Here is an 18,113-nt window from a genome sequence, read left to right on the forward strand (position 1 = left end):
TTAGGATCGATCCCGTAGCTTACAAACTCCGACTACCTTCAGAACTTAGCAGCATCCATTCGATATTCCATGTCTCTATTCTTAAGTAGTGACTATCCGATGAAACCACAGTAATCCCTTTGATGGGACCGAAATCAACGAAAATCTGAACCTCAGGGGAGAACCAATCGAAATCATAGATCGAGAGATTATACGTATGAAACAAAGCCGTATCCCAATAGCGAAGGTTCGCTAGAATGCCATGCGAGGACCCGAATTCACTTGAGAGCGCGAAAATCCGACGAAGCAGAAGTATCTGTATTTCTTTCCGAATCCATGAATTTTATCTAAAGTTTGAATTTCAGGACGAAATTCCATCTAAAGGGGGATAATGTGACAACCCGTAATTTATTCTGTCACGGTAAACCATTTTCGTTAGTAAAACCGTTTGTATTTTAATTTTTCTGTTAACATTTTAGATTAGGTCATTTAATTTAAGACTTTTATTACGACCTCATGAGTATCCAAACCCGTTAGAAAGACGTGAAAACGCCCCAAATTATTGTTTGGAAAAAAAATTAGTTTTATTCCCTCGGGTTACAAATAATTAAATCAGGTACGACCATAAGCCTCGTTTAACGTTAGTATCAGGTAGATTTCTACCGGGCCACAAACTCAAGCCTTATATAAAGGATGAGTGAACTTCAATTTAGCTTTTTACCACCACCTCACGACTTTCTCTCTCTCTACTCTCTCTCTCTCTCTCTAAAACTCGAGTTGGAGCCAAAAACACTACTTTCAAGCTTCAAATTGGTAAGTAATGTATCCTAGCAAGTTTTTAAGCTTGTTTAACATGCAAATCTATGTTCAAACTACCCAAAACCATCAAAAACTTGTGATTACGGTTTGGGAACATCTCCCAAAACCGTAAACTCCCTTAAGGGGTTTTGAAGCCCCAAAACCCTTCCAAGTCCCTTCTAGTGCTTAGATATGGCTTAAGGACTTGCATGTACGAGATTTGAACACCAAAAACTCATGATTTGAGGAGTAAACATGAGTTTACGGTCCAAGAACATGCTTGGACCGTAAACCCTCATTCATAGACCATAAACACCTTTTAAGGTGTTAAGATGCCCCTTAAACACCTCCTAAGCCTTGGAATAATGTCTAGAAACATCCTCCAATGTGTTAGGACCTTAAACTTGATGAAAACCATCCCTTTAGGAGTTCATGGCCGTAAACCCCGCAAGGAATGGTTTCTGGGCCGTAAACTCCTATAACATGGTAAAATGGTGCCCTAACTTCATCCTATAGCTTGTACTTTGGACTATAAACACTTGTGATTGACTTAGGACCACCAAAACACAATAAGAATGAGTACTTGAGAGTTTACGGTCGTAAACTCCTAGTTTACTGCCGTGAACTCCTCAAATTGTCCATAAGTTGATCTAGTCCCCTTCCATAGCCTTAGAACTAAACCTAGCACCATCCCTCAAGAGCTTTAAGGCCATTAAGCACCCAAAAACACCACCCATGAGTTTACTGACGTAAACTCATGGGGATATGGTCATAAGGGCTGTAAACTCCGTTAGGAGTTTACTCTTGAAGAGCAAACTCCATATCTAGGCCATACACATCCATAGATGCCACCCGGGTCACTCCAAACACTTAAATTGAAGTGTTTTCGCGTCTCGAAGTGTTATTCATATTTGATTAGTGGTTAAAGGTCTAATTAGATACAAATGTGTATCTCTTCATATTATATAGGAACCTCGCATGTAATGAAGCCCCGAGCTGACACTTAGCATCCTAGCCGACACATTTCTCGACCGGTGAGTTCATACCCCTACTCCTTTTTTTGTGTTTTACAAATGTTTTCAAGGGGAGAATACAAGAAAAAGTACAAGGAAATCTTGTACTCAAACTTATTATTTCAGTTCAAATGTTCATATTCTGTATGTTTTTAATATCGAAAATCGTATTAACCAATAGTTCGAATTGCAGAGTTAGCTTTCAGACTAATTGTAGATTTCTTTATAAAATGTTATAATCTATGTTACATTTTATAATTTGCGAAGGATTCATACTAATCATAAATTAGGATTATTACTAATAAAATACACCCTCGGATAGTAACAGAACCACGAAAGTACAGCTAGTGCACGCCTTTGGATGGCACAGAACTTCGAAATTACAACTAGGGTACGTCTTCGAGTGCCACCAGAGTTTCAGAAATAATTCGAAAGTAAGCCTATGGATATCGACAGAGTTTCGAAAATATACGCCTTTGGATGTCGACAGAGCTTCGGAAATACGTCTAAAGTACGCCTTTGGACGTCACTAGAACATCGAATATACAGCTAATGTACGTCTTTGAGTGTCTCCAAAGATTCGAAATTATGGATAAGTAAAGTAGATATTCGACATTCGAGTGTAGGATAACCAGGCTATCAGAATACCTAAATAATACGACAAGTATGGTAGATACTAGTACATTGCATTCCAAACCAAGAACTAATCACGACTTTTAGGAAAATAAGGGTTTTTCCTGGGATAACATAACTGCTCTTAACCAAACTGTGTAACGAATGGTTAACTAAACTTTTTTTATAAGAAAATATGAGATTTTCTTGGATAACGACTTTTTCAGAAAACCAAAGGAAACTTATTCTTTTTCGAAAATAAACCGCTTATGAACTCACCAGCTTTATGCTGATTTTCAAACTGCTTGTATTCTCAGGTCCGCATTAGACAGGTACTCTGCGATCTTTTGGAGAAGACGGAGCGTATAGAAGACTCGTCTTAACTTTTGTTCATATGATATATATGTATAACACTTGTAACATTTTGTTTTCGTACAATGTAAATATTTCTATGTAATATAATGGTTGTGTTTACTATGCTTACTATGTACATTGGTTGCGATACTACATGAAGTCCTCCGCCCCGGAACGTTTCCACCATCGGTTTCGAGGTGTGACAGATTGGTATCAGAGCCCTTGTTTATAGTGAACTAGTATACCAAACCTTACATGGTATAAGACTATAAACATTAAGGGGCCAAAGTGCTCTGAACTAAAAGTATACTTTAAAATATAAGTATTTTTCAAAAGTATACAAGTATACCCAACCGCCGGATTCCGTAATTACGAGTAGAACAAAACATAAGTAAATGGGTGTTGTACGCTACGGTTAAACCTGGGCAGTTATGTAGTCGCGTCTAGGGTCAATATAGCCAGATCAACTATATTCATTCGAGACACGACCAACATGTGCTTGGGAGTGACTGTGGTGCCCAACATGCCTAAAACTTACCCAATACCCAAACAACGAGCTGTCATCGCAGCGAAACATGAAATACTATGGGAGTATTTCTAGAGCCAACTTCGTTATGGAAATCCTTATTATAGTGTTACTCCTCAATCATTCCTTTAGCGATAGTTTATCTGCTCTGATAACTCTTTCCTGCTTATCGCTTATAGAATCCTATATCTGTCATAATGAGATATCCCCTATTCCATATCTCTTGATTCAATTCAGAGGACTTATGATCCTCTCTTTCCTGGCTATTTTAGATCAAGATGCCTCCAAGGAAAAGACCAAACTCAAAGAATAACAATCCTCCTCTGCCACTACATCTTCCTCAATTTGATCCCGCCATGTACCAAGCAGCTGTTGCTGCAACTATGGCAATTGTCATGTCGCAAATGAACCCCGGTGGTTCAGGTGGGCAAGGAGGTGGTAGCCAGCCCTAAAACCAAGAAGGTAGTCAGGTACACCGGAAGGAGTCTTCCTATAAAGACTTTATGAACGCGAAACCCACATATTTCAATGGCACTGGAGGTGTCACAACTCTAACTCGGTGGTCAGAGAAAATCGAATCAATTTTTGAAATCTGTGCCTGTTCAGAATCCGACAAAGTGAAACTCGCCGCCTGCACGTTCACCGATAAAGCTCTGACTTGGTGGAACGGGCGAGTCAAATCTCTAACCCTACCTGTAGCCAATGCTATGGGTTGGGAAGTCATGAAGGAGCTTCTGCTTGCGGAGTACTGCCCTCGGGGCGAAATGCAGAATCTGGAGCATGAACTCTGGAACCTGAAGATGAAGGGTTCCGATATCGCCGCTTACACTTCCAGATTCAATGACTTGGCATTACTCTGTCCGGGAATGGTTACCCCGGAGAGTAAGAATATTGAGAGGTTCATCTAGGGGTTGACTTAGCCAACCAAAGGGAACGTTTTAACTGCGAAGCCGGATACCTACGACAGCGCCAAATGCCTAGCGCAAACCCTGAACGACCATAGTGATGACCTAGAGGAAGCAGCCACCACTCCTGAGGCGACAGAGAGAAGTGGTGAGAAAAGAAAGCTTTGGAAGAAGAAGAAGAAGAAGAGTCAGCCTTCACAGGAGTCCTCGAAGAAACAACAGATAGTGACAGTCCACGCTGCCACTACCCCTGCTCTTGTTTCTTTCTTCGGTTCCTCAGCCCAAGAACCTATCACTAGATATGTTGGTATTATTCCGTGGTGCAATAGGTGCAGTTACCACCATCGTATCCCTGGCCCATGTCGTGAGAAATTTTGCAAAAAACTATGGCGAAGAGGTTCACCTTTGCGCGAAGCTGTAGAACCCCAACCCAATCAACCAACCAAGTCTCCGGAGCGGGTATCAGTCAGGCCTGCTACGGTTGCGGTGAAGTCGGGCATTTCAAGCGAAATTGCCCCAAGACAGCAACAACTGGCAACACTGGAAGAGTCCTAGCTATGGGACAAGATGAGGCAGCCGCCAATCCCACCGTTGCCACATGTATATTCCTCCTCGACAGCCCTTATACTTGCAATCCTTTTCTGTTCTAGGGCTGAAAGAAAATCTGTTAGATATTCATTCAAAAACTTTTAATCATAGTCCTCAAATAGTAACCGATGCATTTATCTTCGATATAGCTAACGGTGAGAAAGAGAACATTAGTGATATATTCATAGGTTGTACCCTTACCTTCGGCGATCATCCTTTTCCCATCGATCTTATGCCAGTTTTTCCATAAAGAGTTTTGAAGTTATCATTGGCATGGATTGGTTGAGCCCCAATCGTACTAATATCCTTTGTTACGAGAAATCTATTCATCTCAACCTTTCCTCTGGTCAAACTCTCATAATCTACGGCGATAAACTTAGTTTCAACCCTCGCATCGTTTCGTGCATCAAAGCCCAAAAGCTTATGCGAAAGGAGTGCCATGTATTCCTAGCCCATGTGATCAACAAGAAACAGAAAGTTGAAGACTTCGAGAGCATCCCCGAAGTCTGCTTTTTTCCTAAAGTCTTTACCGAAGATCTCCCAGGAATTCCTCCCGAACGCCAAGTAGAGTTTCGCATCGACCTAATTCATGGAGCTAACCCTGTAGCCAAGTCTCCGTATCGATTAGCGCCATCAGAAATGCAGGAGTTACCCATTCATCTTCAAGTTCACGAAAATGATGTTTCCAAGACAACATTCAGGACCCGATATGGTCACTACGAGATCGTAGTGATGCCCTTTGGTCTAACCACTTTCCTTGGTCACGTGGTAAGCAAGGAAGACATACACGTGGACCCATCCAAAATCCAGGCGATAGAGAATTAGTCGGCATCGAAGACACCCACAGAAATCTGTCAATTCTTGGGTCCCGCTGGCTACTATCGTAAATTCATCCAGAATTTCCTAACCCCTAATAACTCTGATATAGAAAGGTGTACCCTTTTGTTGGAGATTGTGTCATGTTGAAAGTTTTACCCCAGAAAGACATGATACGCTTTGGAAAGCGTGTAAAAACTTAACCCGAGGAACGTAGGACCTTTTGAAATTCTCGTTAGGATCGATACCGTAGCTTACAAACTTCGACTACCTTCAGAACATAATAGCATCCATTCGATATTCCACGTCTCCATTCTTAAGTAGTGACTACCGGATGAAACCCTAGTAATCCCTTTGATGGGTCCGAAATCAATGAAAATCTGAACCTCATGGGAGAACCAATCGAAATCATAGATCGAGAGATTAAACGTACGAAACAAAGCCGTATCTCAATAGTGAAGGTTCGCTGGAATGCCATGCGAGGACCCGAATTCACTTGAGAGCACGGAAATCCGACAAAGCAGAAGTATCCGTATTTCTTTCCGAATCCATGAATTGTATCTAAATTTTGAATTTCGGGACGAAATTCCCTCTAACGGGGGGATAATGTGACAACCCGTAATTTATTCCGTCACGGTAACCCATTTTCGTCAGTAAAACCGTTTGTATTTCCATATTTTTGTTAACATTTTAGATTAGGTCATTTAATTTAATACTTTTATTACGACCTCGTGAGTATCCAAACCCATTAGAAACACGTGAAAATGCCCCAAATTATTATTTGGAAAAAAAATTAGTTTTATTCCGTCGGGCCACAAACTCAAGCCTTATATAAAGGATGAGTGAACTTCAATTTAGCATTTTACCACCACCTCACAACTTTCTCTCTCTACTCTCTCTCTAAAACTCGAGTTTGAGCCAAAAACACCACTTTCAAGCTTCAAATTGGCAAGTAATCTATCCTAGCATGTTTCTAAGCTTGTTTAGCATGCAAATCTATGCTTAAAATACACAAAACCATCAAAAACTTGTGTTTACGGTTTGGTAACATCTCCCAAAACTGTAAACTCCCTTAAAGGGGTTTTGAAGCCCCAAAACCCTTCCAAGTCCCTTCTAGTGCTTAGATATGGCTTAAGGACTTGCATGTACGAGATTTGAACACCAAAAACTCATGATTTGAGGAGTAAACATGAGTTTATGGTCCAAGAACATGCTTGGACCGTAAACCCTCATTCATAGACCGTAAACACCTTTTAAGGTGTTAAGATGCCCCTTAAACACCTCCTAAGCCTTGGAATACAGTCTAGAAACATCCTCCAAAGTGTTAGGGACCTTAAACTTGATAAAAACCATCCCTTTAGGAGTTCACGGCCGTAAACCCCCCAAGGAATGGTTCCTAGGCCGTAAACTCCTATAACATGGTCAAATGGTGCCCTAACTTCATCCTATAGCTTGTACTTTGGACTAGAAACACTTCTGATTGACCTAGGACCACCAAAACACAATAAGAATGAGTACTTGAGAGTTTACGGCCGTAAACTCCTAGTTTACTGCTGTAAACTCCTCAAATGGTCCATAAGTTGATCTAGTCCCCTTCCATAGCCTTAGAACTAAACCTAACACCATCCCTCAAGAGCTATAAGGCCATTAAGCACCCAAGAACACCACCCATGAGTTTACGGCCGTAAACTCATGGGGATATGGTCATTAGGGCCGTAAACTCCCTTAGGAGTTTACTCTTGAAGAGCAAACTCCATATCTAGGCCATACACATCCATAGATGCCACCCGAGTCACTCCAAACACTTGAATTTAAGTGTTTTCGCGTCTCGAAGTGTTTATTCATATTTGATTAGTGGTTCAAGGTCTAATTAGATACAAATGTGTATCTCTTCATATTACATAGGAACCTCACGTGTAATCAAGCCCCGAGCTGACACTTAGCATCCTAGCCGACACATTTATCGACCGGTGAGTTCATACCCTTACTCCTTTTTCCGTGCTTTACAAATGTATTCAGGGGGAGAATACAAGAAAAAGTACAAGGAAATCTTGTACTCAAACTTATTATTTCAGTTCAAATGTTCATATTCTGTATGTTTTTAATATCGAAAACCGTATTAACCAATAGTTCGAATTGTAGAGTTAACTTTCAGACAAATTGTAGATTTCTTTATAAAATGTTATAATCTATGTTACATTTTATAATTTGCGAAGGATTCATACTAATCATAAATTAGGATTATTACTAATAAAATACGCTCTCGGATAGTAACAGAACCACGAAAGTATAGCTAATGCACGCCTTTGGATGGCACAGAACTTCGAAATTACAACTAGGGTACGTCTTTGAGTGCCACTAGAGTTTCGGAAATAATTCGAAAGTACACCTTTGGATATCGACAGAGTTTCGAAAGTATACGCCTTTGGATGTCGACAGAGCTTTGGAAATACGTCTAAAGTACACCTTTGGATGTCACCAGAACATCGAATATACAGCTAATGTACGTCTCTGAGTGTCTCCAAAGATTCGAAATTACGGATAAGTAAAGTAGATATTCGACATTCGAGTGTAGGATAACAAAGCTATCAGAATAACTAACTAATACATCAAGTATGGTAGATACTAGTACATTGCATTCTGAACCAAGAACTAACCACGACTTTTAGGAAAATAAGGGTTTTTCCTGGGATAACATAACTTCTCTTAACCAAACGGTGTAACGAATGGATAACTAAACTTTCTTTATAAGAAAATATGGGATTTTCTTGGATAATGACTTTTTCAGAAAACCAAAGGAAACTTATTCTTTTTCGAAAATAAACCGCTTATGAACTCACCAGCTTTATGCTGATTTTGAGACTGCTTGTATTCTCAGGTCCACATTAGACAGGTACCCTGCGATCTTTTGGAGAAGACGAAGCGTATAGAAGACTCGTCTTAACTGTTGTTCATATGATATATATATATATATATATATATATATATATATATATATATATATATATATATGTATGTATAACACTTGTAACATTTTGTTTTTAGAAAATGTAAATATTTCTATGTAATGTAATGGTTGTGTTTACTAAGCTTACTATGTACATTGGTTGCGACACTACATGACATCCTCTGCCCCAGAACGTTTCCTCCGTCTGTTTCGGGGTGTGACACAGCCCTTAGTCCTCCGTAGGTACTTGAGGATATTCTTTACCGCAATCTAGTGTGCCTTGCCAGGGTTCCCCGGATGCCTGCTAACCATGCTCAAAGCGAAGGCTACATCAGGTAGAGTACAAGTCATAGCATACATGATCGATCCTACAGCCAAAACATAAGGTACTCGAATCATTACTCCTATCTCAGCCTCAGTACTCGGTCTTTAAGTCTTACTCAATCTGGCGTTACACTGAATAGGTAACTCTCCTTTCTTGGAGTCCTGCATGCTGAATCTCTTCAGCACCTTATCCAAGTAGGTAATCTGACTAAGTCCAATTAGTCTTTTACTCCGGTCTCTCAAGATCCTTATCCCTAGAATATATGCAGCTTCTCCTAGTTCCTTCATAGAGAAACACTTCCCAAGCCATGACTTAACTTCCTATAGAGTTGGGATGTCATTTCCTATGAGTAGTATGTCATCCACATGCAATACCAAAAAGCTAACTATACTCCCACTAGCCTTGACATATACACAAGATTCATCTTCACTCCTATAAAAGCCAAACTCTTTGACTTTCTCATCAAAGCAAAGATTCCATCTGCAAGGTGCTTGCTTTAATCCATAAATGGATTTCTCAAGCTTACACACTCTATTAGGGTACTATGTATTGACAAAACCCTCTGGCTGACTCATGTAAACATCCTCAGCCAACTTTCCATTATGGAAAGTGGTTTTGACATCCATTTGTCATATTTCATAGTCATGAAATGCAGCTACGGCTAACATAACCCTAATAGACTTAATCTTGGTTACTCGAGAAAAGGTCTCATCATAATCAACTCACGGAGTTTGAGAGAAGCCCTTTGCAACTAGTCGTGCCTTATAAGTGTGTACATTCCCATCCATGTCGATCTTCTTCTTGAAGATCCATTTGCACCCTACAATCTTACGACCTGGTACATTCTCAACCAAGTTCCAAACTTGATTGTCATACATGGACTATGTCTCGCTGTCTATTGCTTCTTTCCAATTGGCTGACTTAGGGCCTGCCATGGCTTCCGCGTAACTGTTAGGTTCATCCAGCCCTACTAGTGTCTCATCACTAACAAGTGTATCACATTCCGCAGTAATATGGAATCCATAGTAATGCTCAGGTGCATTCCTAACTCTCGTGGAACTCCTTAGAGGCACAGACTCGTCAATTGGCTCAACAAAAGTTTCCTCCTCATGTTGAGTGCTAGGGTGTGAAGTTCCTTGACCACTTGACTCTTGAATTTATTCAAGGTCAACTTGCCTCCCACTGTTTTCTTGGCTTATGAACTCTCTTTCTCGAAAGAAAGCCCTCCTAGCTACAAAGACCACATTCTCAATAGGTCTGTAGAAGAGGTATCCATAGGATTTCTGTGGGTAGTCGATGAAAATACACCTCTCGCTTCGAGGTTCGAGCTTATCATGAGTCTCGCATCTCACGAAAGCCTCGCAACCCCAAATATTGATGTGGTCTAGTTTGGGTACTTTACCAGTCCACATCTCATGAGGAGTTTTGGCAACTTTCTTTGTAGGGGCTAGATTAAGGATATGGGCGGCAGTCTCTAAGGCTTACCCCCAAAATGAGATTGGTAGCGAAGCTCGACTCATCATGGAACAAACCATATCCAACAAGGTTCGATTATGCCTCTCAGCTACACCATTCAACTGCGGTGTCCTGGGAGGTGTTAATTGTGAGACAATCCCACATTCCCTAAGATAGTCGAGGAACTCTGAACTAAGATACGCACCACCTCGATCGGATTGAAGCATCTTAATGTTCCTGCCCAATTGATTCTTGACTTCCTGTTTAAATTCTTTAAACCTTTCAAAAGTCACTGACTTATGCTTGATTAAGTAGACATACCCATATCTACTGTAATCATCAGTAAAAGTCAAATAATAACGATTAGCATCCCTTGTGGCATGTTTGAAGGGTCCACACACATCTGTGTGTACGAGATCCAACAAACCTTCACCCCTCTCACAAGTACCAGTGATGGGAGACTTTGTCATTTTTCCAAGTAAGCATGGTTCGCAACTATCATCTCTTGTTAGGTCAAATGATTCCAAGACTCCATCCATATGGAGTTGGCCTATGTGTTTCTTTCTTATATGTCCAAGACGACAATGCCATAATGATGCTTTATCCAAGTTATTATCATTAACAGAATCAATACACAATACATTATTTCTTAAGTTATCTAGAATAGATACAGTTTCATACACACCATTACAAGGTAATGCTTTAAAATAAAGAACATTATTAAAGAGAGCATTAATCGAACCAACTTCCTTATCAAATGAAAAGGTAAAACCTTGTTTATACAATGCATGAAAGTAAATAATATTTCTTGCCATTTCTGGCGAGTAACAACATTTATTCAAATCTAAACTAAACCCACTACTTAGGGATAAAGTATAAACTCCAATCTTGGTGACAGGTAAAGCTTTCCTATTCCCCATGATCAATTTTATTCTTCCATGCTCCACATTCTCACTTCTTCTTAGTCCCTGCAAATCAGAACATATATGAATACCGCAACCGGTATCAAGGACCCAAGAGTTAGAATAGGGTGAGTTATTAGATAAGATAGTGTAAATACCTGCATGGTTGGGTTTAACTTTCCCATCCTTCACATCTTGCTGGTACTTTGGCCTATTCCGCTTCCAATGCGCCTTTTCATGGCAATAGAAGCATTCAGCCTCTTTTGGGTCAGCAAAAGGAGTGACGAAACCTTTCTTGGTTCCATTTGAAGTGGAGCCTTCAAGGGTCTTACCCTTGGTACCCTTCGAGGGGCTCTTGCTCTTGTTACCCTTCCCTTTCCTGATTGCCAAGACAGGGGCGGAGTTCATAGGAGTAGGAGTAACAACCGACTTACCCTTAAGACCACTTCCTACGGTCTTTAGGAGTCCTTGAAGTCTGTTGACTGTGACCTCTTCTTTATTCATGTGATATGTCATGCGGAATTGATCATAACACGAGGGTAAGGAGTGAAAAATGATATCGATTGCAAGCTCCTCGGGGAAGTTCACATTAAGCTTCAGCAGACGGTCCATAAATCTTTGCATTTTCTGCATGTGGCTCGTGATGGGTTCACCATCCTTTATTTCGGTTGTTATCATGGAGGAGATGATTTCATACCTCTCTTGTCTGGCACTTTGATGGTATCTTTCCATCAAGTCTTGGTGCATATCAAAAGGTTAGAAGTCCTCATAGGACTTTTGGAGTTCTGCTGTCATGGTGGCCATCATGATGAATGCCACTTTGGTGGCATCCCTTTCATGTGCCCGGAAGTCAACAATCTCATGGGGAGTTGCAGTGGTCTCATTCATTGAAGTTGGATCCATCAAAAGTGACTTTCCCACACAAGTTCATAAGGGTAAAGGAGCCATTATGATTAGAGCCAGAAACAACATTGTTTGAAGACATCTGAGTAAGAAGAAAGACAAGATTAGTTTAGATATTAATTTGGTCCCTAATAAAACACCCAAATGTATTATTAAGGCTAGGACTCAAGCACAATATATTATACTTAGAAGAGGTATGTCGTAATCTAAGTAATAACATATTTGAAAGGTAGGTGAATGACGATTCACCAATTTCCACCAAAAACAAAACATTAATATATTATGTTTTTAATTTGGTTCTTAGAAATTCCTAGATTCTTTTGAGATTCAATGAACTTCTCAAAGACATGTTTCAATCTCGAGTGTGCCCTCCAAGTTTTGTGACTAGGATACGGAGGATCACAAAACGAGGTGTGAAGTAACCATGCAAATCACTTGGTACCCTCACTGTTTACTAATCAATCGATGTGCCGATTAACCACACACGCTCCACCGAGCTATAATAAACTTTAAGTCACCCTTTACCTACCTTGTTAAGTTCAAGTTAGTGTGTCGGTTAACCACACGCGCTCCACTAATGACTTAAACAACGTGTAAACTATAAGTCCTTGTCCTACCCGTTCGACTAACGACCCTCCACCGATCAAGGAAACGGTGGGTGAGAACGGACACCCATTAAGTTTCCATTTTATAGGCAACAACCTTATACCCTCCTTATAGACCGACTTCGTGAATGAGGCGTAGTAGCGGTAAGACAACTTGATCATATATATATATATATATATATATATATATATATATATATATATATATATATATATATATATATATATATATATTATTAACTTTTAATATTATAAAGTATAAGGGTTGAATTTTAACATTTAAAATTCTAAGGGTTGGAACTAAAGTTCTAATCGTGACTTTACTTGCTCCAAAACTTGACGGCAAGTTTTGTAAACGTTCAAAACTTTTCATTTCTTATAACTTATGAATTAATTGAGTATTAAAAACGAAAACTCTTCATTTTTATAACCCTTGTGTTCTTTTAATGGTTTTTATTAAAGTGTGACCTTTGGTTTTCCATAACGTGAGGACAAGTTATGGAATCCATTAAAACACATAGTGATCATGAATTAAACTACCAAGTAGGTTACAAATAATTCCTATGATCATCTTATCTTCATAAGTTCAAGAACATGAATATGAACATTTCAAGAAGCATAAATTACTCATAACACTTTTAATTTTTGATAATTGTCGTTGTAAATGGATTAGCATAAACATTACACCATCTAAAACAAGTTTTAAAACACCAAAACAGTTTAGGGTAATGTTTCTAGTCCATTTCCATCAACAAAAGTCAAAAATTTGCTGTTAAGCTCTCCTACTCGTCGAGTGCATGAACCTACTCGACGAGTAGGATGAATTTTCACTTGGACTCGTCGAGTCCCCCCATGGACTTGGCGAGTCCACTGCTCAGACAACTAGCAATTTCGATTTTTAACACATTTTTTCACAAATAACAAATGAACAAGCCTAGGCTCTGATACCACTGATGGGTCTTGAGCATTCTAACACTTCCTAAGTGTACATGCAACCCTAATAAACCTTGGATCTATGTTTGTCTAAGATTCATGCAAAATTGATTTCGAAGGTTCATGATCCTATTTAGCATACATGGGGGATCATTTTAATTTATAATAGATGTAATAACATACCTTGTTGTTGATTTGGATTCCTTGAAACCTTGTGAGCCTAGCACCCCAAGTGTGATGCCTTAAATGCTTCACACAACACCAAATGCTATGGAGTAGACTTGGAGAGAAAGTATAACACTCAAAAATCGGCTCTAGCCCTCAAGTATGCATGTGTAGCCGATTTTGGGAGATGTCACATGGTTTATATAGTGTGTTGTGTTAGGTAAACCCTAATATAACATAACTCTTCATTTCCATGATCCATGGGTTAACTCCATGGAGCATCCTATGGGTGGAACCCGACTTGATAATCCATGGAGTCTATCAGCCCACTTATTATGTTATGGATGATTTACATAATCAACCCATATATTTAATTAGTTATATTTTGATCACTTAATTAATTCTTGATCAAACTAATTAAATAATATAATTAATATATTAGAACTTATAATATATTAATAAACCATAAGTGTTATTTCTCTCATTTAGTTTATCCAATGCATGGTGCCATGCAACCCAAATGGACCATGCCGGGTCGGGTCAAGTACATACCAAAAATAGTTATGGAATTAGACACCTTATCAAATAGTATCGTCTGAGCCTATTTGCTCAGAAAAGGTTATTTCAGAAGTGGATGTGATCACTATGTCAGACCAAGAAAGAGAAGAGACAGTTGCTCAAAATGTCTTTGTAGCTGAGGAGCATGATCTGCAATCAGTCCAAGTTCAAAGTGACTATAATGAAGGGTCTTCTAAGAGTGTGACTGAGACTAATCCGTATGAATACCTTGATCTTACGGACTTTGATAAGGATGAACTTCCGGCAATCATTAGAAGTAATGAAGATTTTTTGTCAGTATCAATCTCAACACGCTACTTGACAATATCAATGATGTTGCTCATCCAGCAACGAAGATAAGGGACTCCGATGACGTTTTCGAGTCAACACCTATTACTACCGATCAAGTGGTTGATACGAAAACTGCAATAGTGACAGTGTCAGGGATTCCTCCCCTTGATGTTGTTTATCTCAAGGCCTACCAATTAAACCAATAACTATCCCTACCATCATCTCATCAAAAACTTTTAGTAAAGGTCCTAGCACCACCTTTGAGGTTGGTGGTTCCTCTACTCCAGCAGGATTCTCTCATCCTAGGCCAGATCTTGATGATGCATCTATACGGCTAGCCATGCATCTAGCTCAGGAGCAAAGCTCAATGTCTTCTCCCAGAGCTAAAGGAATTTCTTTTCGAGATGGTCATTCATGAAAAGATGATTCAGTCATCGATGAGCTTTAGAAGAGAGTAAATGTACTTTATCATAAGAACATAGAGTTCAATATTTAAGTTAATGATCTTTTGAACGAGTATGTACAGCTGAAGATTCAAGTTTCTGATCTTCAAGAGGATAAAGGTTTGAAGACCAAGCAAATTTCTGTCCTTCAAAAGCACTTTAATCTCCTCACTTCTAGTTACTTTGATTTGAAGAAAAAGTTAGAAGAGGAACTTGGTGACAAATTCAAGACATCCGCTGATGAGTCTAGGATCAATCCTCACATCCAAGCCCACCCCCATTGTGACATCTACTGAAAAATCACGTGTTGTTGATAAATTTGAAGAATAGCCAGCTCAAGCTCCAAGTGTTGTGGCCTTAAAATATGCCAAACTGGCCAAATCTGGTGAGAAAGGTCAATACTTGTTTAAAAGGAACTTAGATGAGAATTCTCCTGCAGATCAGCCCACCATCACCTGTAGGGTCCATTAGGTGTTGCGTCTTGGGCTCGGTTCATAGTCCAATTTTGTATCTGGATTGGGCATGTCCATCTGTGATTTATTTATTAGGGTTTAGTATTTATAGATGCTTGCATGCATCTTAGTACATAAGATTTTGGAGTCGATTATTCACAGCTCTGCTGAGGCATGAATCTATTGAATCATTCAGCATATTTTGATTCATTCCTGTATTTGATATTTCTATTTGCATTATTGTGATTAACCTGTTTAAGATCTAAACGATCAAAGTGTTTTTCAACTCATCAATTGGTATCAGAGCGGGAGACTGTGTAATCCATACACATCTCTTCTGTGAAAGAAGTGATTAGGGTTCATTCCGCATTCATTGATATTTATTGAGCCGTTACTCCATAATTGACGTATCTCATTAAGTATTCATCTTGCCCTAATATTACATATTACAAAGTCTGATCTTATAACAGGTTAAACGATCAAGCATGGACGATTCTCAATCCAATCCCATCAACATATCTAACAACATCGGATCAACAACCAAGATTCCAATCCTCTACACTCAAGACTATGAGGTGTGGATGCACCACTTTGAATATTATGTTATTGGATCGGAAGATAATGTGTATCTGATATGGGAAGCTATCACGTCTGGCCCTTTCGCTCATTCAAGCACTTCAAGAATCATTAAAACTCAAAAGGAGTATAATGATCTATTAAAAGATGTGAAAGACGTCGCTCAGGACGAAATGGAGAAGTTCCAATGCAACATTAAGGCATTGAGACTGATCCGATTCGCTCTTCAATCCGACACATTTTGATTAGTAAGTTCTTGTGGTACAGCAAAGGAAATTTGGGATCGGCTACGAGAGTTATACTCCACAGATGAAGATCTAGAGCACTCAATTCAGACCCTACTTCTATCTAAATTTGGAGAGTTCAAGCAGAAGCCAGAGGAGGTTGTTACTCAAACATTTGATCGGTTCAATCATCTTCACAGCAAGATGATCAAACATGACATAGAAAGAAAGCTCATCGAACAGAAGGTCACTTTCTTAAATGGCCTAAGACCAGAATGGAGAGCGGTTGTGTCGACGGTTAAAGCGCATGAGCAATTCAAATCGTATTCCTTGGCAAAACTGGTGGGGATTCTGAAATCCCAGGAAAAGATTGTGCTACAAGAGAAAAGCGTGGTTTCAAACTTGGGATCCTTGGCTCTTCTGTCCAAAGGTAAGAATGCAGAAGAAGAAGAAGAAGAAGAAGAAGAAGAAGAAGATTTAAATCTGGGAGACTAGGATTTAACAGCTGAAGACTATGCTATGATGGTGTCAAATCCCAGAAGATTCATCAAGAAGAAGTTCCCTACCAACAAGAACCGAAATTGGCAGGGAAGCTACAGCTCTGAAAAGGTGAAAGAGGAGCCGAAGGTTGAAGAATCAAAGAAAGAAGCAAAGGGTGAAGCTGAATCTGGTGTCAGTTGTTTTTACTGTGGTGGGAAAAATCACTACGCAAAAGATTGCATGTTGAAAAAGATGGCAGAGAAAGATGTGGAGAAAGATGAAGAAGAATGTCTTCTGAAAAGACAGGAGGAGATTAAGAGGAAGAAAGCTGTTGTAGCACCTGGTTCCTGGTACGTAAATCTTATTTGAGTAATTTCCATTTTTTTTTGCCTTGGACTCGGCGAGTCATAGGTCCGACTCGCCGAGTAGAGACGGGACCTAGGACATGTTTAAGTTAGCGACTCAGCGAGTCCATATCCTGGACTCAGCGAGTCACCGCTGTTTGATGAGACCCTAAGTTTCAGGGGTTTGCACCCTATTTAAGCCCTCATTTCCGCCCCAAGCCAGCCCCCTTCACCCTCAGGAGCTCTCCATACGCTCTAACCCCTTGTTCTTGTGAGTTTGATGCCTTTTGTGTGTTTTCTTGAAGATTTTGAGAAGGAGGAGGAGTAGATCAAGAGGAAGGGAAGGAAGTCAAGCATCTTTGTGTTCTCTCAGTAATTTTTTGGAGGTATAACTTGTTTTCCCTCTATTTCTATGCTTGTTACTCCATTAACTTCCTTCTTGAGCCCTTCCCCAATCTTGCATGTGCAATATAATTCGTAATAAGTTGATTGGCCTATAGATCTAGGCATGGTTGAGCTCCAGGAGCTCAGATCTACTGCCTTTATGGACCCATATTGCATAAAGACCCTAGATCTACTCTTTTGGTGCATTTTGAACCCTAAAACTCTCATTGGTGAATATCTACACGTAAAGCTACAAACTTTACGTGTTATTCACGCTCTAGGAACCCAAATCTGTGGATAGCATAAGCTGGATTCAAGCAGAATCCAACATATAGTGATTGCATGGTAACGAATCGGCGACTCGTTCATCCGACTCGGCGAGTCTGCTCGCGAGTCTCCGCGTTTGTCCCCATTTCTTTGTTTGAATGGGAGTAGTGAGTCAAGGGGTGTGACTCAGTGAGTTGGAAGACAAACTCATCCATGGAGGAACCCGGCGAGTCAATTCCCTGATTCGGCGAGTTCAAGGCAATATCCT

This window comes from Lactuca sativa, chromosome 5 (genome assembly GCF_002870075.4).
Source record: "Lactuca sativa cultivar Salinas chromosome 5, Lsat_Salinas_v11, whole genome shotgun sequence".
Classification (NCBI taxonomy): Eukaryota; Viridiplantae; Streptophyta; class Magnoliopsida; order Asterales; family Asteraceae; genus Lactuca; species Lactuca sativa.